The sequence below is a fragment of the Mirounga angustirostris genome, unplaced genomic scaffold, assembly GCF_029215605.1.
Source record: "Mirounga angustirostris isolate CCGP_5_RB_7025 unplaced genomic scaffold, mMirAng1.0.hap1 SCAF_17, whole genome shotgun sequence".
Taxonomy (NCBI): Eukaryota; Metazoa; Chordata; class Mammalia; order Carnivora; family Phocidae; genus Mirounga; species Mirounga angustirostris.
The window spans coordinates 46059356-46084891 of NW_026991725.1; the positions used below are offsets into that span (position 1 = coordinate 46059356).

Consider the following 25536-nt stretch of genomic DNA (forward strand, 5'->3'; position numbering starts at 1 on the left):
ACCAATGCCCCTCATGCACATAGGCGCAAAAATCCTTAACAAAATGTTAACCAAATTGAATCCAAAAATCTATTAAAAGGATAACATGACATGATCAAATGAGGATTACCCCATGAATTCAAGATTGATTCAAAACCCAACCAATGTAATACATGGTAACAACAAGCTGAAAAATGGAACTTGTATAATCATCTCAATAAATGCTTGGAGGAAATTTGGCAATAAAATACTCTCCACAATCTGGGAATAGAAGAAACTCTCACAACTCAATAAGACATTTGTGAAAAAACTTCCAGCTAACACACGCTCAGTGAAGAAAGACTAAATGCTTTCCCTCCAAGACTGAGAATAAGCAAGGATGTCTTTTCTCGCCAACCCCTTTGTCAATATTGTTCTGGAAGTTCTATCAGTGCAAAAGGCAAGAAGCAGAAATAAAAGGCATATAGACTGGAAAGGAATAACTATAATCTATACTAGCAGATACATTATTGTCAATATAGAAAAATCTCAAAACTCTGCAAAATGTTTGTTTTTCAAAATGCTTATTAAATGAATTCAACAACATTGCTGGCAGAATACTCTGAAAGCAACAAAACATTTGCTGAGGAAAGGTAAAGAGAACCTAAATAAATGGAGAGATATACCATATCCATGAATGAAGGACTCTATGTCATTAAGACATTGATTTTCCTCAAATTCATCACAACCTTAATCAAAATATCAGAGACATTTTGGTGAAAGATTAGCAAGTTGATTAAAAAATTTATATGGAAAGAACTAAAATAGCCAAAGTAAATTTGAAAAAAAAAATAACAGTGATGGAGGATGCACACAATCTGATTTCAAAACTATAAAATCATAGTAATCAAGACAGTGGCTATCAGCACAAGGAGATCTGTGTAGATCATGGAACACAAGAATAAGAAATTTAGAAATAAGCATATACATGTATAGTTCATTGATTTCCAATGAAAGTGTCAAAGAAAATTCAATAGAGAAAGAATGCCCTTTTCCACAAATAATGCTGGAAATATTAGACATCCATATGTAAAAATAGATAGGTGATAGATAGATGATAGATAAATAGATAGATAGATAGATAGATAGATAGATAGATAGATAAATAGACAAACCTACCTCAACCCCTAACTCACACCATATGCAAAAATTAACTCAAAATGGATCAGAGAGCTAAAGTGAAAATCTAACCCTTTAAAACTTGTAAAAAAAAGTCATAGAAAAAAATCTTTGTGACTTTGAGTTAGGCAAAGATTACTTAGGACACAAAAAGCAAAACCCATAAAAGAAAAAAAATTGATAAATGGGATTTCATAAAAATGTAAAGCTTCTGGCCTTTGAAAGACATTGTAAAGATAATTAAGAGACAAGCTGCAGAGACTGGTGGAAAATATTTGCAAACATCTGTCTCATAAACGACTTGTGTCCAGAATATATAAAGAACTCCAACAATTCAATAAGAAGAAAACAAACGATATGACAAAAAATGGGCAAAATGTGCCATCACACGAAGAAGACATATTACAAGTGGCAGATAAGCGCACAAGAAGATGCCCAATGTCATTAACCACAGGGAAATGCAAGTTCAAACCAAACAGAAATATAAGACCTCCAACATTCTAATTCTTATTCTGAAAACTTGAGTCCTATCACTGACAACGAATACTGCCAATTATTTACTAGTTCACATTCCATAAGTATCTGCAAAACACTCAAGTTTGAATACTCACCACTCGACTCTCTGCTACCCTTCCAAGGAAAATTTGTGTTTCATGAGTAAAGGGGCTGGTTCAGTGTGCGACCCAAACAACTGCACAAGGATGACCCCTCCGGAAACCATTGTACTTTGGCGCATGACAGAAGTGCTGTCCGTGCTTCCCACTTCATCACGCAGGATCTTAAGAGGTATGCACTCAAGATCCAAAAGCTCATCAGATGAGTGTTGTTTGCCGCTTTATGAAGGACATCCGTAACTGCAATGGATGCTTTATTTCTGCACGTGTTCGGTGAAGAAACAGGGACGGCTAGCGCAGTTTGGTGCTATGGCTTTAATTCACGCCAACCAATTTTACCCACCGTCGCTTTGGCAACATCGCCGTATGTATCTGACTATGAAAAAGGCAAATCGAGTGTTACCTTTTTTATGGAATTTGTGTTGACCCTACGGATCCCCTGACATGGTCTCAGAGACTCCCAAGACCCCCGACCACATTTTGAAATGTGCTCCTCTGAATTTTAAAATCTGAAATTTGGCCCATTCTCATGGGCTGATCTGTCTTCCTGGAATACCCACCAGTCCTCCTCCGCCCCTAAAAACTCCAACCTTCTCTCAAGACCGTGCATGAACTCTCCCCCACCAGTTGCCCACACCTCGTCCACCCCTTCCATGGCCAGGGCTGGAGCTGACCTCCAAGGGGCAAAACAGTCGGGCTCAGTGGGCAGAGCTGAGCGGTAGGAAAGTTCCTAGGGGTGGTTAGCAGAAGCAGGGTGGACGAAATCGATTACTTCTTGGGAACATGGACAGATCTCTAAAGCCCTGCAGACAGACAAAATCAGAAGGTAGAAATTGTAGGATATCTACGTTCTTATGACCGAAACCACGAGGTGAGTCCAGAGCACAGAGGTCGACTGAGTAGGGTTAAGAGCTCACCGAGGGTGGCACTCATTTTGTACCACTCCCAGACTGCCTGGGCGTGTGGACCACTCCCTGGGGTGATCGCGCTCTAATGATGGGGTGGGAGGGGATTCACGGATGAAGTCAGGGGCAAATGTCATCTGGTTGGGTTCGCTGTTGGGGAGACCCAGGATTAGAGGTCCAAGATCAAGGTGTCCGCAGGGCTGGCTCCTTTGGAGAGTGTGTCCGAGGCCCTTCTCTCAGCTCCTGCTGCTGAGGACCATCCTTGGAGTGGAGACGTGTCACCTAATCCCGGCCACCATTGTCACGTGGCTTCTCCTCTCTTTGTCGGGGCACCGACCATGCCCCCTGATGACCTCTTCTTAATTTGGTTACATCTGCAAAGATCTTATTTCCAAATAAGGTCATACTCACAGATACTCAAGGTTATCTTTTTGGGGGGACATAATTCAACCCGTTAGAGGCTTCGGCCACAGAGCATGGTGAATACAGAAGTGGATAGGGCCCATCCATGAGGCAGCTGAGTGAGAGAGAGTGAGACTCAGACATCCAAACAGGTGTCAGCCCCCGGGGGTAGAGGTTCTGCTGAGCAAGGTGGGCAAGACCAAAGCAGGGAACCTCCCAGACTTTAATAAGCCAGAGTATGGGATGGATTATCAAGGTCGGACCTTTAGGAACAATGAGCGGGACTAGCAGCAGGGCCGTTTCTGAGCTGAGCCCCCCTCCTCCGGGCTCTAAAAGCCCCACCTGTCTGGTCTATCTGCCCTCGTCGGAGGCAGGCTGGAGGTCCCTGCCTTGAAGAGAGAAGAGCCGGAAGGGCAGGCGGGGGCAGGGATCCGGGCGAGGCTGAGAGTTCCCCCCACCCCAGTGAGGAACTCTTGGGAGGAAACTATCCCCTCGTAAGCCCCCTCTGGAGCCCAAGTTTACCCGTAGAATGGAGACGGGTTTCCGCGGCACACCCTCGTCATCCGGTGTTCTGCAATGACTCACCAGTCTGGACAGGCTTCTCCCCACATCGGGGATGGGAAACACAGACTGGACTGTGGTCTAGTGCTCCCCAAAGTCATCAGTGACCACGGTGGACGTCACTGGGTGTCGACAGTGAGTCGGGGGTGAAAATGATTCAAACTCTTAAAATGGGATAATAAGGTAACTTTCCTCCTCCTGGTATGAGATCATTTAATCGTAAAGATCTTAATAAATTCAGCCTGATTAACTCCAACCTTGTGGGGGAAGGTTATTCAGTGTTGTGGAATTAATTTTAAACAGAAGCCAGAAAAAGAAAAAGAAAATTCAGAGCAAGGCAGAAAACATCCAGCTCAGGATGGGGAAGGTGGGAGGTTCATGCGCAGGAAGCCAGAACCGGGGAGCGCCGGCTGGGGGTGGGCTGCTTCTGAGGTCACGCACGGTGGCCCTGATGAGTAATTCACTCTCGGGAATCAGAGGAGCCTCAGGAGCGATGGGACACAGGTTCCCCCTGGGACCTCTCCTCCGGTATTGGGCTCAGGCCCCCCAACCCCATGCCTGAGCCCCCTCACACCCCCTCTCCAGGTCAACTCAGCCCTGGACAAGCCCATGCGAGGCTGAAGCAGGAAGCCAGGGCAGAGCCCAAGCGGGCGCGTGGGCAGAATCCCAGAGCCTGGCAGCCTGCCCATCGTGGTGCTTCTGGGGCGAGACACCCTCTCCATCCCCGTCCTCCGGATCTGCAGGCACCACAGTCGTTGGGGTCATGCTCAAGGCTGGAGGCTGGAGGCTAGAGGCTGGAGGGCGGGTGAAGGCTGAGATGCAGGGGCTGGCCTGGACGAGCCCTGCGTCCACCGGGAGGTTCCTGCCCTCCTCTGTGCTCCTACGGGAGCCGTGTCCTTGCTATCCGCACCCCACGTTTGGTGTCACCCTGCCCACGGGCCCCCCGAGTCCAGCCTTGCGTCTGCACCCCCACCCTGACTACGGCGCCCCAAATCCACTCTCCACGTGGCAGTGGGGGCTCCCTCCCCAGACCTCCTCGCATATCACCCAAACCCTTCTGCATGCCGTGTAACCCCCACGACCGGCCCCACCTGACCCTCAGCCCCTCACCCACTCCCGCATCCCGGGGGCTCCAGCCAGTGTCTCTCTCTCTCTCTCTCCCTCCCTCCATCCTGGCATTTTCAAAGGGCTGTTTCTGCCTGGCTGGCGATGGTCCTCCTCCAAGTCAGCTCAAGTGTCCCCTCCCTGGAGGCCTTGCCCAGCAAGGGTCACAGGGAGCTGCAGAAACCTCAGGTCGGGGTTGTCGTTGTTTTAACCAAGGGTTAGGACCCACGGGCGACTGTGGAATCGATGATCAGGTTGCAACCAGCATTTTTATAAAAATACAAAGTTGCATAGGTGAGGAAAAGTCTGAGGGAATTCTACTCTGCAGGTAAGTTGGTGAAACTGTTGAAATCCTGCATGTGTGTGCATGTGTGTATGTGTGCACACGTGTGTGCATCTGTGAGTGCACACGTGTGTGCTGTGTGTGTGCACACGTGTGTGCATCTGTGAGTGCACACGTGTTGTGTGCATGCATGCACACGTGTGTGCTGTGTGTGTCTATGTGTGTATGTGTGTGAGCTGTGTGTGTGCACACGTGTGAGTGCACATGTGTCGTGTGCATGCATGCACACTTGTGTGCTGTGTGTATCTATGTGTGCATGTGTGCACACATGTGTGCATCTGTGAGTGCACACGTGTGTGCTGTGTGTGTGCATCTGTGAGTGCACACGTGTGGTGCGCATGCGTGCACACGTGTGTGCTGTGTGTGCGCATCTGTGAGTGCACACGTGTGGTGCGCATGCGTGCACACGTGTGTGCTGTGTGTGTGCATGTGTGTGCACGCGTGTGCATCTGTGAGTGCACACGTGTGTGCACGCATGTGTGCTGTGTGTGCGCACGTGTGTGCATGTGTGTATTGCGTGTGAACCCACCTCTGTATGTGTGTGTCTTTGCATGTGCATGTTTGCTGTGCATGTGTGTGCTTTGCGTGTGTGTACACACATGAGCTTCGTGTGTGTTTGTGTGTGTACGCACTGCATGCACACACGTGTGCCCCTGGGTGGTGGTGCACAATCTGCTTCCTAACTGTGGATGACGGTCCGAACTTTGAAAGCCGCGGTAGGCGGTCCCGCTGCCCAGCAGGGCTGACGGTCACCACTCGTTTCTCAGGCTCCTGGAGCCATGGGACTGGTGACTGGGATAAATGGTCAGAAGGCCAGGAAGGGAGGCACCTGCCGGCATGCTTCGGGGTCCCCGTGGAAGTTGCTGAAGTATTCCAGCTCTGCCCTTCCTCCCTGCACGCCCCTGCCTCGTGCCCCCCAGAACTGACATGTTGAAACGCTAACCCCAGACGGGCTGGTATCAGGAGACCGGTTGAGGTGAGGTCGGGAGGGTGGAGCCCCCATGATGGGATCCGTGTCCTTGTAGGAGGAGAAGGAGACACCAGCGTCCGCACTCTGCCTGGTGACGGCACCACGAGAAGTTTGCCGTGTGCGAGCCTGGATCTCAGACCCCCGGCCTCCGGCACCGCGAGGAAGCAAGCCGCCCGGTCCAGGGACTAAGGCAGCCCCCACGTTCCCAACCCGGCCCTCACGCAGCCGGCAAGAGTCGCGTCGTGGGTGTTGGTGGCCACAGGTGTGTCTGCAGGAACACTGCGGGGCACCCATCTAGAGACAGCAGGCTGAGGCTCGGAGGGTGGGGACGGAAGCTGCTGGATTTTACTGTAGCCCCACCGTAAGCTCCCGTTGGACCGGCCCATGGCAGGTGGCACGTGCCTGGCCTTGGTGTTCCCACCGCAGCCTGTGTCTCCCGGGGGCCGTGGCGAGCCAGCCCCACGCACGCCCTGCTCCAGATCTGACCTGCTGGCCCCTGAGATGAGCACTTAGCCGCCTCCCATAAACAAGGATGTTCGTCTGCATCGGCCCTAATGAACAGCATTTGTCAGACTGGACCCAGAGAGCAGTCGCATTGGAGGAGACCAAATGCTTCCTCCTCCACTCCCGACGTGGCAGCCCGGGCACAGCGGAGACCGTGGCATCTAGCTGTGCAGGGGGCAGGGGGCCACCGGTCCTGGGGGCGCGTGCCCTGCAGATGCCTGGGCGGGAACAGGGAGGCCCGCCCGGCGCAGCTCTGTCTGCAGCGGGATTCAGACGCAGCCGTCCTTTCCGGCCCAGCCAACTCGCTTCCTTTTGGGATTGTTCAGGGAGGACTCTGGGAAGCAAGCACAGCGCTGACGCAGAGCGGATGCACTGACTCAGGGGCTGTGGGGCCCAGGGCACGCTGCAAGCAAGTGGGGCGGCCGCGGGGCTGCATGCACGTGGTCATCCGGGGATGCAGAGGTGACCCGCGGCCTCTGCTTCCTGGCCCTGGTTCCCGTGCTTGCGGCTTTGTTCTCTCGCAGACAGGCTTCCCCATCAGCGGGAAATTTGGACATGACTGCTCTCAGATTTACCTCTAGGGGCTGCCACCCCTGGAAAGGGTTCAATGGAAGCTTTTTCTGGGCCCAAACAAAAAAACAACAACCCAAAAACTCCCAGGAAAGAGCTGTGATTGGCCAGCGCAGCTCGGGCAGCATGGTCATGGATGGTGGGAGGCGTGGGGTCCCCCAGGGAAGCTCCCAGAGCAGCGGACAGGTGAGGGCGGTCCTCGCTCCCCCAGATCGTACTGACTCGGCCCCTTGTCCTCTGCACCAGGAGGAGGTCCACATGACCCTCGGGGAGCGCGGCCAGGGAGTCAGGAGGTCAGGGGGGCAAGGGAGTAGGGGGCAGGGGGACGGGGGCAGGGGGGCAGGGTGAAGGGTGCAGGGGGGCAGGGGGCAGGGGACAGGGGGGCAGGGTGCAGGGGGCAGGGGCGGGGGCAAGGGACAGGGGGCAGGGGGACAGGTGGGGCAGGGAGCAGGGGGGTAGGGGGCAGGGTGCAGGGGTAGGGGGACAGGGGCAGGAGGCAGGGGGACAGGGGCAGGGGGGCAGGGGGGCAGGGGGCTGGGCAGGGGGCCGGGGAGGCAGCGGGGACATAAGAACTGTTTGTTAATATTTACTCATATTAATAAGATGTTGAGCAACCATCTCAACATAAAAGCCACAGTTAAAATTAGGAAGTAGTTCATCCTGGTCTAACAATATGGAATAATTAATTTCCACACTCATGTGCTTTTTTTTCCATAAACAGTAATTAAAGAGAAATATTACATCGCTGCACCTGTTTTTCACTTTGGCTCACCACCGTGAGTAAGCCCAATCTTTTATTGAGGAGAAGAGACGCAAGCTGGAAAATCATAGGAGGAACATCAAAACCCCTCCAGCCTTCCCTGGAGACGTGGAAGAAATCCCAAATTACGGAGCCATATGGAGGGCGCACGGCGAGCGGCGGTGCCCACGGCGGGGCCGGGCTCTCGGCTCCTCCAAAGGGTCAGGGCCTGCCCGGGGCAAGGATGCCGCGGCGGACGGGTTGTCCACTGCGTCCTGTTTCTGCTCCTTCTGCCCCGGCCCGAATTCGCGCTCCCGAGAGAGGGGGTGAGAGCGGCCAGGGAAGCCGAGCGGGTCCAGTCCAGCAGCTCTGGGCCTCAGGTGGGCCTCAGCCTTCCCGGCCAGTGCCCCCCACGCTGCTCAGGGGCTTCAGCCGCAGGGACCCACAAGGCCGGGGCAGACAGCACCAGAGAGCAGATGTTTGCCAGGCACTTCACAGTTTACTCTTGGCCCCTGAGCATGATTCTGTTCTCCCGAGAAGCCCCAGCAGGGATCCTGCTACAGCGGCCGCCCCGGGGGCTCGGGTTCCTGCGTGGGTCCCCGGTGCCGCCCACTCGGCCCACCCCGAAGTTCCAGCTCTCTTCCGAGGACCCGCTTCTGTTTATAAAACCCACCGGCGGCCCGGGTCAGCCCCTCCCTCCTGCAAAGGGGCCGTATGTCAAAATAAAGTCCCACTCGGAGAGGAACAGAGCGGTAATGGGAGGCAGCGGACCCTGACCGGGGACTTGGCGCACATTTTCTAGACACAGACGAGCCCATGGACTTAACTCCCTGATGCACCTTGGGTCCCCCGGGCCCCCGCCGAGCCTGGCTGCGCACCTATCACGCGGGCGCCTGATTACACGTGCTGACCTGTAACCCCCACCCCCAGGAGACCACCGTCCTCACCATTGGACACACGGCCCCGTGGCTCAGAGGAGGTGCCCTGGAGCGGTTTCTGCTGGAACATTCCGGGGCTGAGACCCCCCTTGTGATTTATGACTTCTACCACGTGACTGCTGCCGGAGGCCCCTGGAGACGCAGGGATGGGGGCCGAGCCACGTTCCCCGTCCCCAGTCACCGACTCCCAACTCCAGGGAGCGCCTCCCAAGCAGCGACGTTAAGGGTTCCAGAAGAGGTGAGAGGGCCAGCCTCCGCGTGGCTGAGTCCTCACAGAGACCTGTCCTGGTGCGGGGAGGACCCAGTCCTGGAAGCCAGGCAGTGTCAGTTACTCACATCGGTCCTCCGAGTGACACCGTCTCTGGGGCACCAGCCCCCCGCCCCCGCCCCCCAGGCTTTGTAAGGTCCCGCCGTCCGGTCCAGTTGACCACGGTTTTCACCTGCCTTCAGCCCTGAAGTCCTTGCCGTTCTTCCTGTCCCCCACCCAGAGACGGCCCTGTGATGCACAGAATCGCGGCCCCCCAGAGATGCCCACATCGTGCTCTCGGATGCACTGCAGAGGGGGGTCGCCGATGCCAATCAGCTCGCTGTGCGGCCCGAAGGCTACTCTGCACATCCCGCGTGGACCCGATGTGATCACGGGGTCCTGGAAGGCAGAGCGGGAACTGCAGGAGACAACCAGACACGTGGCTGTGTGGGAAGGACACGAGCCACCGTCCCGGCTTTGAAGACGGAGGTCGGGGTGCTGCAGTCCTCGAGCCAGGCATCAGGGGCCGTGCTGGCTGGGGCTACGGCTCAGAGCGCCCTGGGCTGGGCCCCTTGGACTCACGATGGCTTGCCACGTGTCCTTTGCACTCCCAGGAAGCAAGGCGGGCTGGGGTGGAGGGATCCTGGGGCATTCCTGGGCTGGGCAGGTAGGCACTTCGGGCAGCCGGAAGCCGGCAGAGCCATGAACCGTGTCCCAGAGATCACTGGGGCCGCATCCAAGGAAACGGGATGTCAGCAGGTCCCGAGGACTTCGGGGGGCTGGGGGGGACCACAGAGAGAGGCAGGAGAAGCTTGGACAGACTGGCCCCGTTAAGCCTCTGTTGGGAGGGAGTCCCCTCCCCTGTGGATATTCCGCAGGTGGCCGTCTGCAGCCCCAGCCCGTCGGCAGAGACACCCTCCCCCGCCCCGGGGACCCCCATCGTGGCAGCTGCGTGGAGCTGAGGTTCAGTCTGTGGCTCAGGCCTTGAATCTAACTGATTGTGACTGGCTCGCCCACCTCTGATCACAGAGCTGACCCACTTTGAAAGTTTGCCGTTTTCAGCACCAGTGCGTGGCCGGGGGGAACGGCTTGGCCAAATGTATTAATAACCTCAAATATATTCAAATCTTCTGACTCGGTAATTGTCCCTGTGGGAGTCCAGCCTCGGGGCGTCGCCGGGGATGTGGACAAAGACTTTGCTCTAAGAAGTTCCTCACAACACAATTTCGAGTAGAAAGTAACCGGCAAATGGCTTAGATGTTCAACAAAGGAAAAACGGCTTTTAGGGGAAAATCCCTGCAGTGAAATATTTTGCAGCTGCTGAAAGGGACGGCCGAGGCATTTTTCCGGGGACAAAAATACCCACGACATAAAATTGCATTAAGAAAAAAAAAAAGATTGCCTGAGTTGGGGAGTTTGGATGCTGGCTACTTTCTTTGTTGCATTTTTCTCAATTTCTATAATTTCCACCACGATCACATGCTTCTTGTAGAACCAGGAGGAGAGGGAGAACGGCCTCCTTGGGGCCCCGAGGACGCTGGTCTCCCAAAGCCCGTGTCCCTCGGCAGCTTGGCTGGGTTTTCCGGAGCCACGCACTCCCCGTCGGCCCTTACCTGGCACGCCCAGGGGGATGTTTGTGTTTGGCTCTAATTCCAAATCCCAGTAAAACCCACAGCTGCTTCTCAGTTCTCGTCCCCACAGCAGCAAACCCGCCCCCCACGCTGCTGATTCTCTTCTGCATTACCAGTCTCTCTCTGCACACAGATACTAAATATATTTTAATGGATCCAGGCTGTTACTGGTGCAGCCAGCCCAAGACTGGGACGGCTAGAGGCACGGCCAGCTGAGTTCTCAAACCCTCAATCCAGTACTCCCCAGCCTCTACAGAAGGGGGGACGTGAATCCAGTCCAGGCTTGAAAATTGTCCCAGTTGGGCTAGAAAAGCTAATCCAGCCTGGCATCAACAATAACGGAGTCTTATGGTCTCACTGAAACAAAACTTCCCGAGGAATCAGGCTTCAGGCACAGCTCGATCCAGACGTTCTTGGTGGCCTCGGGGTCCTGGCACCATTTCCTCTGCTGTCCCTTGGCTGTTTCAACCGTGGGGCTGCAGCCTCTGTCCACGGCATCCTGTTCAGATGAACAGAGGGTGCTGTTGTCCCCACCTCCCCTGCATGGCCACTGGCATTCGCTGTCCCTGGACCAGCTCAGCGCAGGTGCTCCCCCTGGACTGTGACCAGGGGACGGGATGCACTGACTATCTCAGGCCATCAGGTGCCCGAACGGGAGCTGCGGGGGGAGTCTGTTTCTCCAGAAACAGCGTCCTTCCCCTTCCTGCGGGTATTTAGACACCTGACATCTGGATCTTTTGCTAAAAAAATAACAATGTGCCTTTTTTACGAAACGCCCCATTCCAGCATCTAGAAGTTTCCTTCCTCCCCAGAGACCCAAGGAAATGTGTTTTGAGCAGAAATCCCCCCTCCAACTCTGTAGGGAGGTGTGGCCCGCGAGAGCCGCTCTGGCCTAGGTCTGGTGGCCAGGACCAGGGCACAGGAAGCCCCTTCCTCATTTAGAGCAGGGCTCGGCACGCCACTGCCCGTGGGTCCAATCCAGCACGCCACCTGCGTTCCTACTACCCACGAAAATAGTTTCCACGTTTTTATGTGTTGGCCAAAAAAAAAAAAAATCAAAAGAGTATTTCATGACATGTGAAAATGATACGAAATGAAAATTTCGGGCTCTGTCAAGGGTCCAGGGAAGCTTTATGGAAACACAGCCAGGCTCGTGCATTTGCCTATTACCCACGTCTGCTCCCAAGCTGCCCAGAGAAGCCACAGTAGATGTCCCTGACCTGCAGAGCCGGAAATATTTACTCTCTGGCCCTGCACAATGTTTGCTAACCCCAGCTTTAGATCTTTAAACTCGGCTGTGCTCGGAGAAGTCGGATGAATCGGTGACCTTTCTCTGTCTCTCGGGCTCCAGCGGAGACAGCCTCACGGGGCAGAACAAACAAGAGCCCCGTTCTCCGCCTGCTGATGAGGACAGCCTCCCGATGTGCAGCCCATGAGAGGTTTCTGCCAATCCTCAAGCCCAGCGCCAGGAGAAGAGACTCCCGCCTGGACAAGACGGCCCCGGAAAGGCGGGAGGTCCAGAATCCGGTGCGTCCGTCTGCATCAGGAGGCCCCGCACATCCCGGCCCGAAGCCGCCCACCCTCCTCCCCGCTCAGGAAGCAGGAGACGTCCGTGGGCCCCTGACGTGCCCCTTACAGCTCCTGGACACCCCACACACTCCAGCCACCAACGGAAGCCACCAGCTTTTGAGAACTCATTTGAAATTGGACAATATGGATGAAATCATCCCATTTCTGCCCGAATGCTTTTCTTTCTTACAGAATAAAGCGGAAAGTTGAAGTTGCTCCTTCGAACTTGAAAGCCCCTCTTGATGCAGAGTCCCGCCCAGGGCTTTGGGAGGTGTCCTCAGACTTGCCTGGGCTTTGGGGCCTCCCAGGTGGTCCGGAGTCACTCCGGAGAGGAGCCTGGGACGGCGTGGACATGGACGGACTCGAGTGTGACCCCCGCATCAGCCGTGCAGGCTCGAAGATGTAACTGCCCTCTCGGAGCCTGGGGTTCTTCCTCTGCAGAATGAGAACATGCAGAGCATGCCTCCAAGGAATTCGGGGGATGGAATAAATGATCGAAAGTTTATGAGCAGAAGGAGCAGGCATGACACGTCGTTAACCAATAAGGAAACAACTGTGCAGGAAACACCTTGTTTCCCTGTGGGACGCGAGCCCTCTGGAAATAGACATGTAAACTTCGTGTTTTCTTAGCACCTTTGTTTAAAACTCCCCAGGACCATCTGCTGTGCTTCCCCCAGCACACACCGGTGACAACAAACAATAACAGATCCGTTCACAGGCGCGGAGAGCCGACCAGGTGCCGGGACCGGGCCTCGGCAGCCCCTGGATTCTCACCATGACCCTGCAAGGCAGGTGTTAGGACCGTGTCCCTCCAGTTTCCAGCGAAGGTCTGCAGCATAGACGGGTGAACACTGCTAGCTAGCAGGTGTCAGAACTCAGACAATCCAGTCCAGGGCCCACAGCCGCATGGACAGACGAGGGAATGAACCCCTGAGCACGTGAGTGCCTCACGTCCAGCGTGCTCAGGCTGAGGGCAGGTGCGGAAGCTTAGGGAAGGACATGGCCAGGGCTGGCTCATGACCCGGCGGAGGTCGCCAGGGGAGGCTGTGTCCATCCAGAGCATCGGCGAGGCGTGAGCTTCCTCCTGGCAACGCGGGCAAGTCCCAGGAGTGAGCCTCCCTGGAGAACAAGGCAGGGGGCGCGCAGGTCGAGCCCTTCTGCCACACTCTGGTCCAGGCGTCATCAAGAGTTATTACCAGGGTGGTCCTGGCCTCATCAGGCGAGCCTCTTGAAAGAAGGTCACACGGTCGGAGTCGTCCCCCGCCCCCCACTGGCCTCGAAAGAGCAGGTGCCGTGAGCCTTGGGTGTAAGGAACACATGAGGTGTAAGGAAACGGATCCTGCCATCAGCTGTACGAGCCTGGAGAAGAACGGCTGCCTCCCGGGAGGCCCAGCCCCCTGCGGACACCCTGAGGGAAGCTTCGCAAAGTCCTGGGCAGGGGACCCAGGGAAGCCAGCCGACCCCCGGGAGCCATGTGATCCCAAATGCGTGTGTGGCTGTTTGTTGTGCAGACATAGGGACCATCTAGCCGCAAGCCCGCCCCGCTCCTGCCTGGCTTGAGCTGAGTGTCAACCCACGAGTGGGCCACACCCAGCAGCCCTCCCCAAGCTCGGCCGATGCCCCCACCCGGCCCTGACCCTCGGCCCTTTGTCCTTCATCCTCTATGAAGTTGTCCCTTATCCCCGACCAAAGGGACAGGCCCCTTGCTGACAAGTAACGGGGCGGCGGCACGTAAGAACCTGCCCCTCGCAGTGCTCCTCCAGGCTTCGGGCCACCTCGCCTGCGTACCCTTCTCCAGCCCGAGGAGAGGGCCTGCCTCCCACGGCCGCCCATCTCTGGGCCACCCCAGCACCCGCCCCTTTGCCTTCTGAGCCCCCCCACAGCCAGGCCTTCCCGAGTTGGTCTGAGTGAGTCTCCGCTCCTTGCGACCTGGTGGCCTTTGTCCATAGCAGAGGGGCTGTGACCTGTCCAGGGACTGTGACGGACGCAGCCGAGATCTGAATAAGTGTGTCCAGGCTTCTTGCTCCAAGACCAACACCCACTGCACTGCCCGGGAATCGTGCAGACCAAGAAGGAGTTTGTGGAATGGGCACACGGATACGCCAAGGGCCACGGCGCCCTGTAACATGCTCTGACCCCCATCCCTTGGGCCAGTGGGTTAACCCCTTGCTGCCTGCAGGATGTGAAAGGACCTATCTTGCAACCAAATACCCAGACTCGAGGCTCCTGTCCAGACCCCCCCCCCCCCCCACACACACACACCCTGGTCTGCAATTTCCTCTGAACAGAGATGCGTTAGCCTTTTACGGGAAGATTAGTCTTCCCAGCTGGTGACGGGCACCAAATGAGAGGCGAGGTGTTCTGGCTTCTCTCCACCATCTGTTAACACGACCCTGAGCCAACCTCAGGTTCTGCTTCCCGCTTGGCTTTTTCGGAACGGGGCTGCCAACGCCTTGACTGCTTTTCTCCCCGCCGTGTGCTCCCGTATGCCCGCTCACGCTCCCGCCTCCTGGGGGAGGCGATGGGGTGACGTGCACCTGCCAGCTGAGCACTGATCCAGAGACGTGGCCGGAACCAGCCTCGGGAGCGGTCTCCGGGTCCCTTCTTACTTTGTGGGCTTCTGTTCAGGTATCATCTCCTTTAGGGCCATTAGGGCTGAGTTGGAGTCAAAAAGATGGCCCCTTATTAGTGCACAAATACGACCTGACAAATTCAACAGACATCTCTGTGGAGACTCGGGAGGGACCCAGATCCAGTCACGGAGTGGGGTCTGACATCGAAGCCCAACGCTCAGGAGAGACCGGGGGGTGGGGGCCGCCACCCCGCCCAGCCCGCGGCACCTGCTCGGTCTCCTTCGCGCACTTCCTGAGAGACATGAAACAGACATCACCGTCTGGGGCAATTACTTGTTTTCAAGCCATTTTACACCACAGACCTGACAAGAGCCAAGAGAGAAAGGAAATCCAATCCCTCCTGATGTCTCTACGGAAGATTAACCGCCTCCAAGAAATTAGGGAAGTGTCTTCGTAACCGTGACTTAAAGATACTGCTATTCAGTATGTTAATGAAAAATCCATTGATGTCTGGCATTTATCAGGTGTCAAAAATTAAATTTAGCCGTCCTGTGATTTTAATTAGTGCGAACCCGGTTAAGCCGGCAGGTAGCTGTCTGACTCAGGCAGGCGCCTCCATCCGCACACCCCTCACGGGCTGACACGCAGGGAGGGGGCAGTGGCACGAGGGGACTTCGAAGCAGCTGGGGAACTCGGAAGGAGATGGGCTCGTTCCCGGAAGAGCGGGCGGCACATGCAGGGGGGTAGGAGTTAAAACAAGCAGGCCCATCCCCGGGGAAGAAAAGTCAGAGGGCGACCCACCTGGTGGGAACGGGGGCGGCTAGAAGCTCTGGGGCAGCACGTGACTTGGTAGGATTTGGGTTCTAGAAAGAGAATCGCGGGTGGTGGGCAAAAGGAAAGGCAGAAGGATGCAGGAAAACATGGCAGGGGGGCTCCTTGCAGGTTCCGCACGGAGATTCGAAACACCGTAAGGTCCAGGAGATGGGAGTGAGCTTTTGTGCCATTTCTCCAACAGGCGGGTCACTGGATGTTATGGTACCAGTGATGTCAAGGACGTCGGTGTGGCGGTTTTAAAATGCGGCCTCAGACTCTTCAAAGTAGCCTGAATCTCCTCCCCTGGAGTGCGGCCCGCACATGGTGACTTACTTCTAATGAACAGAATATGTCACTTTCGAGAATGCATCCTGGGAGATGTTGTTCCCTCCCCCAGCCGCCTGCTGCAGCGGAAGCCGTGGGCACTCAGACGGTCCGAACTCCTCTGCCGCGAATCTGGGGGGAGCCGAGGCCCCAGCCAACGGCCGCGCCAGGAGCCACCCTGGAAATGGACCCTCGGCCCCAGTCAAGCCTTTGGATGAGGCAGCCCCAGCCGACACCTCGACTGAAACCCCGTGACAGACCCCGAGCCACGACCAACCAAGCCACTCCCGGACTCCGGGGCCATAGCAACTGAGACAACGGGTGTTTTTTGTTTTCTGGGGCTAAGCTTTGGGCAACAGGTAAGTAATACATTCTGGGTCCAGGGTCAAGCTCCATCACACACAGCTGGGATGACTTTAGGCCTCAGTTTCCCAAATGTAAAATGAGAATAACGTGACATGCACCCCAAGGGTTGACACAAGGATTCTATGAGATGAAATATTGACGAAGTATCCCAGGTAGTGTGGATGGACAAAACACTGCCCAGTTATGAGCACACTAGGTCATCACCAAGTGCAGCTGACCACTGGCCCCCAGGTTGGCCTGGAAAACACAAATGCATCTTTGGAAGTGTGGTCGGACTGTTGAAAGGGCCACGGCCGGGGTCTGCATCCAGCCCCCAGCTGTGGATGGCTCCCTGGAGCCCCGGGGTGATGCAGGAGAAGCAGAGATCTGAGCGACCTTGTTGACTTCAGAGTGACCCCTGCAAGGACCTTCGGGTCCAACCAGCGTCACGAGACAGCCTGTGTCTTGTAAGTAGATGAGAGGAGCTCCATTTGGGATTTTAGCTAGTGGCTTCATCTTCTGGTGGCCACCTGGGAGCATGGACCCCTGGGTGCTGGGACCGGGAGGTGGGCACATCCAACGGCTTGATTGCACCCTCCCGGGTGACCATGACTTAAATCCCGAGAACACAATCTGACTTGTGAAGAGTTTGCAAGAGCCCACCCCTTGGTGAATCATTACAAAGCCACCTTGCCAACAAACTCATCCCAATTTTCTCTGCAAATGGCACATGCCAAGTTGAGCCACGTCGAGAGTTTTACCCAAATGATATGGAGGTAAACTGAGGCAGATCCCAGCCCCCCCCACCCAACCCGCCAGTGGAGACCCATCAGCCCCTGAGCCTCACCGAGGACAAGGGATCCTGCGGAGAGGCCAGTGGGCGGCTTGGCCACTGTAGGGGCATCCGGATAGGCTGTTGCCTGATGCGGGCAGGGCGGAACCTGCTATTTCCACCCCTAGGCATGGCACAGAACTATTTAGAGCTTAGGGATTTTCCATAGAGTCAGAGAGCCATTTCCAAAGATTAACATCAGGAAACTAAGTTGCTAGAGTCCATGGCTCGGCGTCTGGTCCTTCACTGTAGACCCAATGTCTGTGTCCCCCCAAAACTCAGATGTGGAAACCCAGTCCCCAACCTACTGGTGTTGGGAGGTGGAGCCTTTGGGAGGTGAGCAGGTCCTGAGAGTGATGCCCTCCAGAATGGGATTAGTGTCTTCACATGAGACGCCACGGGGCTCCTCACTGCCCCATCAGTCAGCGTCCCTCGGTGTCACCTCTCTTCTGCTGCTAACAAGGCAAGAAGCCACAAATTCCACTTCTGTCCTGCTTCTGACTCTGTCCAGTCGCAGCAGATTCTCTGACCCCCTCCTCCGGCTAAACCACGAGGGAATGTAAGCGGCACCTGCCTGGTCGAGCTGGGAATGGGGTGGGAACGGGGTGAGGCAGCCCGCTCCCGGGATGACACACATCTTTGCAGGAATTGCAGCCTGAGACTAGAGGGGAGAAACAAAGAAATGACTTTGGAGGCACATCCTGGAGGAAGACTTGCATCCGTGCACAAAGTTCAGCCTGAAGAGGTTTGTGGTCCTATCGTTTGCAAAAGCAAAACGCGGAAGCGGCTTCCACGGCCACCAGTAGGGAGGTCGTTCAGTAACTCCCAGACATTATAGGGCACATTATAGGGTGCCATGCAGCGTTTCTAAAGATGAGGTGGGTGGGGGCGCCCGGGGGGGCTCAGTCCATTGAGCATCCGACTCTTGATTTGGGCTCAGGCCGTGATCTCATGGGATCGAGTCCCACGGCGGAGCCCACTGGGGATTCTCCCTCTCCTTCCCTCTATCCCTCCCCCCACTCACGCTCACACTGGCTCTGTCGCTAAAAAAAGAATAAAAACGAGGTGGATATATATGTGCTGACAGATTCCTTAAGTAAAACAAATCGAAACTCTCCTTGTAGCGTGGTCCTGTCTACGACAAGACCGAAGGCTAGAGAACGTCTGCATTTTCAGGGTGCATATCTACATGGGTAAATGCAGAGACGGTGGTCTACACCGAGCCGATAAGGGCAGCGAGCGCTGGACAGAGAGCAACACTACATGCTCCAAGGGACTCCCACTCCGCTGTGGTGCCGCGAGGTTTACCGTGAGACTCGATGAGTGTATTACATGACCACCTTATTTGTGCCATCAAAGCAAATTGAAGATGATTTCATACCATTTTAAACAAACATGCCAGGGCCACAGGCTTACCCAGTTCTGCTCAAATGTACCAAAAAAACATAGTTTATCTCCTGCTTTACGACGGATGTAACCGTCCTCCCCGCCCAGCATCCCTCGGCGAAGGGAGGGTGGGAGCAAGAGGGATTGGACGGACATTAAACTTCCTAATCAATACTGTCTCGGTCCCTGATGGGTTGATGGTCGCTGTTCCATCTGATTTCTTCCTTCTGCCTCTGCTTCTCTCCAAGAGGGTGTCCGAGTGTTTGGGGCCTCGTGGCTGAGCGAGGGAGTCTTTGAGCCTAATGGGGTCCTCCAGCTCATCCTGGTCTGTCTTGGAGTGGCCAGCCACACCGCCTGGTCCTTGGGGACCTCCCTGGAATCCGGGGTCCCCCCGTATATGCACCCCCAGTGGGTCTGCATCCTTATCACGCACCAGCACGTCCTCTGGCTCTTTGCACAGAGCACGCAGACGGTGGGGACCGGGGACGCCGCCCGGACTCATGTGCGGGGCCCACCCTCAGCCAGGGCCCCCTTCCCGTTCCATGGAGACCTGTCTCCCCGCCAGGGGCCAGGCTGCTCCCTCAGAACAACAGCCCCGCTCTGGCTGTGCCCAGGGAAATACGAATATCTCCCCATGCCCCCAAAAGGAGGACATGAACCCACACGTTCCTATACGAGCAATGAGGGTTGGAGTAGTGATTTCTAAGTGAGTCCCAAACCCCAAAGCCTTTGCCAGCGCATGCCATGAGCACCCCGCGTACCTGTTCGCACCGACCTCCAGCCTGGCCCTGCCCTCCGAATGGCCAACAGAGCGCTCCCGTCCTTCCCTTTGCCTCAGTCAGTGGGTTTTTGTAACTAGAAAAGCACCTCCACTTCCCAGCCCCAACCATGCAAGGGACAGCCTCTCAGAAAGGAGAAGGAAGAGCCTGCCGTCCCCCCAGACGCCCTTGGACAATCCTTGAAACTCAGCCCCCCAAGATCACCCTCATTTCCAGCCCATTTGTGACACCAGTCGGAGGAGGGGTTGCGGCAGGGACCCCTTCCAGCCGTCCCCAAACCCTCCAAGTCCGGCGGCCAGCTGGGGGCTCTGCCCTAGTCCCTCTGGAAGAGCAATGGGGTCATAGTTGGGCTGAACAGCGGCTGGAAAGCAAGAGGTCATGTCGTACATCAGCCTCCTGGACTCAGGAGCCATGAAGAGTCGGAGTCAGGAGCAACACTGAGAACCGGGGCCCCATCACCACCCACCTGAGTCCAGGAAGCCTGTGGTGCGGGGTCTGCAGAGGGAGCTTTGTTTGCTCGGGGGACACAGCAGCCGGGGAAGCTAATCCAACAGCGGGGACCCTGCCTGTGGCTTAGGAGAATAATTTTCCTCCGGCAGCGGAGGCTCTTTCCATCAAAAATAATTAATCTCTCCTCGCAGTGACAGGTGTCTGGGAGTCTTTACTTCCAAGGTCCCGGAAGCCCCATGCACATAAGGAAGGAATTAGTCAAATGCAACAATGGGGACCTAATTCCATAGCAGCCAGACAGGAATTAGGAAAAGAGGCTCAGGCTTTTTGAAGAATCCCTTTTTATGGCTTCCAGAAAACCCATCTCAAGTCGAGCCCCTTGCTTTCACTTGCAAGTGACAGAAAGCCCAGAATAAACTCATTCAGATAAAATGAAAAGTCATCCCCATAGAACTGAAGAATCTGAGCATCAGGCATGGGCTGATCCAGGGTTCAAATGACATCGTCGGGAACCTCTCTCACTGTTTGGGTTTTGCTGTCTGTGTCTTGACCCTCTTTGTACTTGGTTTCTTCCTTCATGGCTGAAAAATGACCACCCAAATCTTCTAGGTTCAAATCCGGTGGGCAGCGGGGCTTTGAGCCTAATGGGGTCTTTGTCCTGCATTCATGATGGCTTCCCTAACTGGACTTGCTTCATCAGGAGTCTGTTGTGAGCCAAACTTTGATGTCTGGAGGAGGCAGTGGACCAGCTGGCTGAAGCCTGGGGTGCATGCCCTCGCCTGGCACATGGCTGAGACTGACGGGGAGACAGTCCCCAACACGCCTGGGAACCGGGGAGGCAGGTGTGTGAGCAAGAGGAAATAGCTCGTGAGCGGCGAAGGCGGGGATTTGAACCCAGGACTCCAAGCCTGTGTCTCTAACAGCCACAGCCTCTGCACAGGTCCCCGAGCCCCACCATGAAGACTCGTAGACGCCCGAGCGGGGACCCCACTCCGGTCACGTGGCCGTGCATGCGTGATTTTCGGGTACAGAGTTCGGTCTGGGTTTTCTGTCACCTGAAATGGAAAGAATCCTAGCGGATGCAGCAATCACGATTAGCACGGCTGGTCTGCTTTTCAGAAGAGCTTGCGCCAAGTGGCCAAGAACTGAGCCCCTGCAAAGAGCAAGCCGTCCATCTTCCCTGGTATTTCCACACCACCAGCTCTGGATACAGCAGCAGGTTCAAGTGCATCTTAAGAAATAATCATTTATTTTCCAGGTCAGTCACCTCCACCCCCAACCCGGCTCCTTCCCACCGGCTGCAGCACAGACCTCCCCCCCGACCCCATGCCTTCCTTCCGGGCTGAGTCAGGAAGCTTCTTATCTTATCTGATGCAGCCCCTCTAGGAGCCAAGGGGCTCAAGTCTGCAAGACCCCCCCTAGATCTGGGGCCCCTGCGCATTCATCTTCACGAGGCACACTCAGAGGTCGCCGCGGGGACCCGGGGAAATCAACTCGGGAGCAGAGATAAGCTTCCACGTGAGTGATGGGGACCAATGACAGGGGGCACGGCTGTCTCGGATGTCCGAAATGTAGGCTGCCAAAGCCAAGCAGGGACCTGGAATCCAGCAGTCCCAGCTGAGGCTGAAGGCAAGTGAGCCCCCCACCCCTACCCGCAGATGTCCAAGCTTCTGGGTGCTCCTCTCTGACCAGCACCCAGCATGGCGTCCGAGCATAATTACAGGGGACGGAAGCTGTCTGCGTATCTCTTCTGTGTTCAGTATAGTCTCTCCTTCGAGCCCATTGTCTGCCTACCCCGCACCCCCACCTCTGATATATTCTCCTGGGGCATTAATAGCTTGAGGCAGGTTACAGACATCAGCATTTGGTTCCTCCCTGTCTCACCTGATCTGTCCCTAAGCCCCGTGGTTCTTAACCTTAACTGCAGGTCAGATTCACCTGTTTAAGTTTTGCTTTGATTTTAATACAGATGTCTGAGCCTCCATTCATCTCCAGCAACATAGTTTTAACTCCTTCCAACTGGGACCCATCAGAAGACAGACACTGTCTCAGCCCAGAACGACCACACCTAAATGCGGGAAACAACACACACCCTGCTTGTGAAATTGTCTCCGATTTTTTCTATACTATTGTTTTGTTTTGTGTTAATGCTGGTGATGCTCTGCTTTGAGCTCATGCAGATGGGCAAACATTTGTTTGGAAATTAATTTGTCTTTCTCAGTTTCTTCCTCCTCCGATTGCAAGTCCATAACCCGGTTCTTTGCTGTTCCTTGCCTTGGGGATTTTTTGAAGGGCAGAATGCAGACACCGCCTGAAGTCAAAGGATTTTCCGGATTTTTGTAAAAACCTAAACTCTTTGATGAGGTTAGGCTTGATGTCCCCAGGAGGAAAGGAAGAACAGCCTCAGAGCATGACATTTCCATTGGGCTGGAAATAGGAAGAATGTTGTAGGTCTGGGAGTAGAGGGGAAGGAGCGGTGCCCCATTTGCTGGCCGTGTCCCAGGACCGGGGCAAGACCCCAAGGGTGGGGGGCCTTTCCATGAGGATGAACCCTAGGGGTCCCCAGCTGTGGCAAAATTGTTCATGCCCCAGAACAGCTAGGATCAATGAAACAAGAAATAGCAAGTGTTGGCGAGGATGTGGAGAAAAAGGAGCCCTCATGCACAGTTGGTGAGGCTGCAGACTGGTGCAGCCACTGTGGAGAACAGTATGGAGGGTCCTCAAAAAGTTAAAAACAGAACTACCTTAGGATCCAGCAATTGCATTACTAGGTATTTACCCAAAGAATACGAAAATACCAATTTGAAAAAATACATGTACCCCTCAGCTTATTGCAACATTATTTACAATAAACAAATTGTGGAAGCAACCCAAATGCCCATCAACCGATGAATGGATAAAGAAGATGTGGTGTATAGATACAATGGAATATTATTCAGCCGTGAAAAAGAATGAAATCTTGCCATTTTCAACAACATGGATGGAACGAGAGTGTATTATGCTGAGTGAAATAAGTCAGACACAGAAAGACAATTATCGTAGGATTTCATTCATATGTGGAATAAAAAACAAAACCTACGAAAAGCAGAAACAAACCCATAAATGAGAACAGATGGTTGCTAGAGGGGAGGGGGCGGCGGGGGGGACGGGCAGAATGAGTGGAGGGGAGGGGGAGGTCCAGGCTTCCGGTGATGGCACGAACACGTCATGGGGACGAAAGGGTCAGATGGAGAATACAGTCAATGATACCCCAATAGTGCTGTGTGGGGACCGACAGCAGCCATGCTTGCCGTGAGCGCAGAACACCGTGTGGATTTGTCGAATCACAATGCTATGCACCTGACACTAAGGAGGAAACATTGTGTGTCAACTACACTCAAATAAAAAATACGTAAGTGAAAGATCAGCCTCCCCGCACAGGATCAAAGCTCACCCCCGATTCTCAGATTTCATGAGGTGTTTAAGACTGTCACCCATTTTAAAACCTTGTGCCAATTGAAATTTTCGAGGAAACCTATTCCTTAACGCAGGTCCTTCTACCCTTTGAAAACTGTCTTTCTGAAAATCCTCCAGGATTTTCCATCTTCCCAAAAGGACACTCTGTCCCCATTCCACACTGACTCCCAGCCCCCAGAGCCCCCCAGCCCCCCGGCACCTCCATCCACTCTGTCTCTATGCATCCGGCTGCTCCAGGTTCCTCATCTGAGTGGGACCACACAGCACTTGCCCTCTGGGACTGGCCTGTGTCCCTCAGCGTGTCCCACAGGCTCATCCACGCTGCGGTGGGTGTCAGAACGCCCTTCCTCTTCTGACGGAATGAGACGCGTGTTTAGCCGCTCATCTGTCCACGGACACTTGGGTCACCACCACCTCCCGGCTACTGTGAACAATACTGTTGTCAACATGCGCATGCAAGTCTCTCTTTGAGACCCTGCCTTCAGTTCTTTTGTGTATATACCCAGAAGTGGGACCATTCGGTGAAGCAGCTGCCTTCGGCTCAGGTCATGATCCCGGGGTCTTGGGATCGAGTCCCGTGTTGGGGGGGGGTCCCTGCTCAGCGGGGAGCCTGCTCCTCCCTCTCCCTCTGTTCCTCCCCCCACTATGCGCACGCACTCTCTCTCTCAAATAAATAAATAAAATCTTTAAAAACTTAAAATAATCAGGGAATGAAACTGACTTTCACCTGTTATTCAGATTCAGAAAGGGTTTATTGCTTGTGTTTCTAGAAGGTGAATAGAAACTGCAACAAACATTAATGCAGAGGGAGGACCTGGGCTCGGGCTGCACGGGGGTGTCCAAAGCCGCCCTTCCCTCCCACTTCAGCAGGCTGCCTGGACCACGGGGCCACCGCCACACCTCTCGGCCCCTCAAGGCCCTTGGGCAGCACTGCTTGGTCATCACTGCCCTGAGCGTAAGGTGGAGGAGAGGGTTACCACCCCAGGTGCCAAGGTTAGTGGCTTCCCCGGGGCCGCGTACGGTTGTGGAGGGGCAGTTTCCCCCCAAATCCTGGTGCGTTGTTGACAGAAGGGAGGAGGACACTGGGCAGGCTGTAACCAGACATTTACGGCACCCCCTGCTGGCCTGGCTGACGGTGGTGTGCACATGCTTGTGTGTGCATGCACACACGTGCATGCACACCACACATACACACACACATTCATACACACACGCAAACACACCACACATATGCACGCACACCACACATACACACGCACATACATACACACACGTGCACACATGCACATACATGTATGCACATACATACCACACACGCACATACATATACACGTGCACACATGCACATACATACACGCCGCACACCAAACACACCACACACATGCACGCACACCACACAGACACACGCACATACATATACACACGTGCACACACACATACATACACACGTGCACACATGCACATACATACATGCCACACACGCACATACAAACACACCACACATATGCACGCACCCCACACATACACACGCACATACATATGCACACACACGTGCACACACGTGCACACACCCACACATGCACAGAATACACAGCACACACATGCACACATACACACACGCAAACACACCACACACATGCACGCACACATACACAAGCATGCCCACACATATACACACGCACATACATATACACACATGCACACACACATACATACACATGCACACACGCACATACATACGCACATGACACACACATGCACACGCACATACACCGCACACATGCATGCACACCACACATACATATACACATGCGCACACACATACACACATGACACACACATGCACACATGCACACACATACACGCCACACACGTGCACGCACACATACCTACACACACGCAAACACACCACACACATACACGCACACATACCACACAGATGTGCGCACACATGCACACACACACGGACATGCATGCCCCACACGTGTACAAGGCACACGATGGTACAATTTTTCATAATGCCAGGATCTTGGAGAAGCTTCACGTGAAAGATCCACCACGAAAACACTACCCTTCCGTCTTCCCCAAAAGTGTCAACCCAGAACCACGTGCAGATGCTAAATGCACTTATTTAAAGTCTGGAATCTCTGGAGAATATCCCTTCTTCCTCGGGTCTATCACGGTCCTTCTGCCTTGCCCTCTGCCACCTGTGAGCCCTGCAATGAATTTGGCTGCCATCCCTACATCCTGTACATAGTAATAAGAAGAGAAAATTGTCCTCAAGAAAACAAAGAAATTCAAGTGAAGGCCTTCGCTTCTACCTTGATCACAGGGCACAGCCCAC

General features: G+C 54.6%; 2 long non-coding RNA genes across 4 annotated transcripts; one reads left to right on the forward strand and one right to left on the reverse strand.

Moving 5' to 3' along the window:
* Nucleotides 1-1382: 1382 nt before the first annotated feature.
* On the reverse strand, nt 1383-3702 carry LOC135362966 (uncharacterized). The gene is made up of 3 exons (XR_010408532.1): nt 3581-3702; nt 2426-3173; nt 1383-2127 (listed from the first exon to the last, which is right to left on the reverse strand). It is a non-coding gene; the product is annotated as an uncharacterized LOC135362966 (long non-coding RNA).
* LOC135362965 (uncharacterized) lies at nt 3663-15452 on the forward strand. Of its 3 annotated transcripts, none has more exons than XR_010408531.1 (3): nt 3663-3802; nt 6092-6298; nt 7832-15452. It is a non-coding gene; the product is annotated as an uncharacterized LOC135362965 (long non-coding RNA). The 3 variants fall into 3 exon arrangements; XR_010408530.1 differs by lacking the exon at nt 3663-3802 and adding an exon at nt 3834-5051 and having other exon boundaries at nt 6092-7296; XR_010408529.1 differs by lacking the exon at nt 3663-3802 and adding an exon at nt 3954-5051.
* The last annotated feature ends 10084 nt before the right edge of the window (nt 15453-25536 follow it).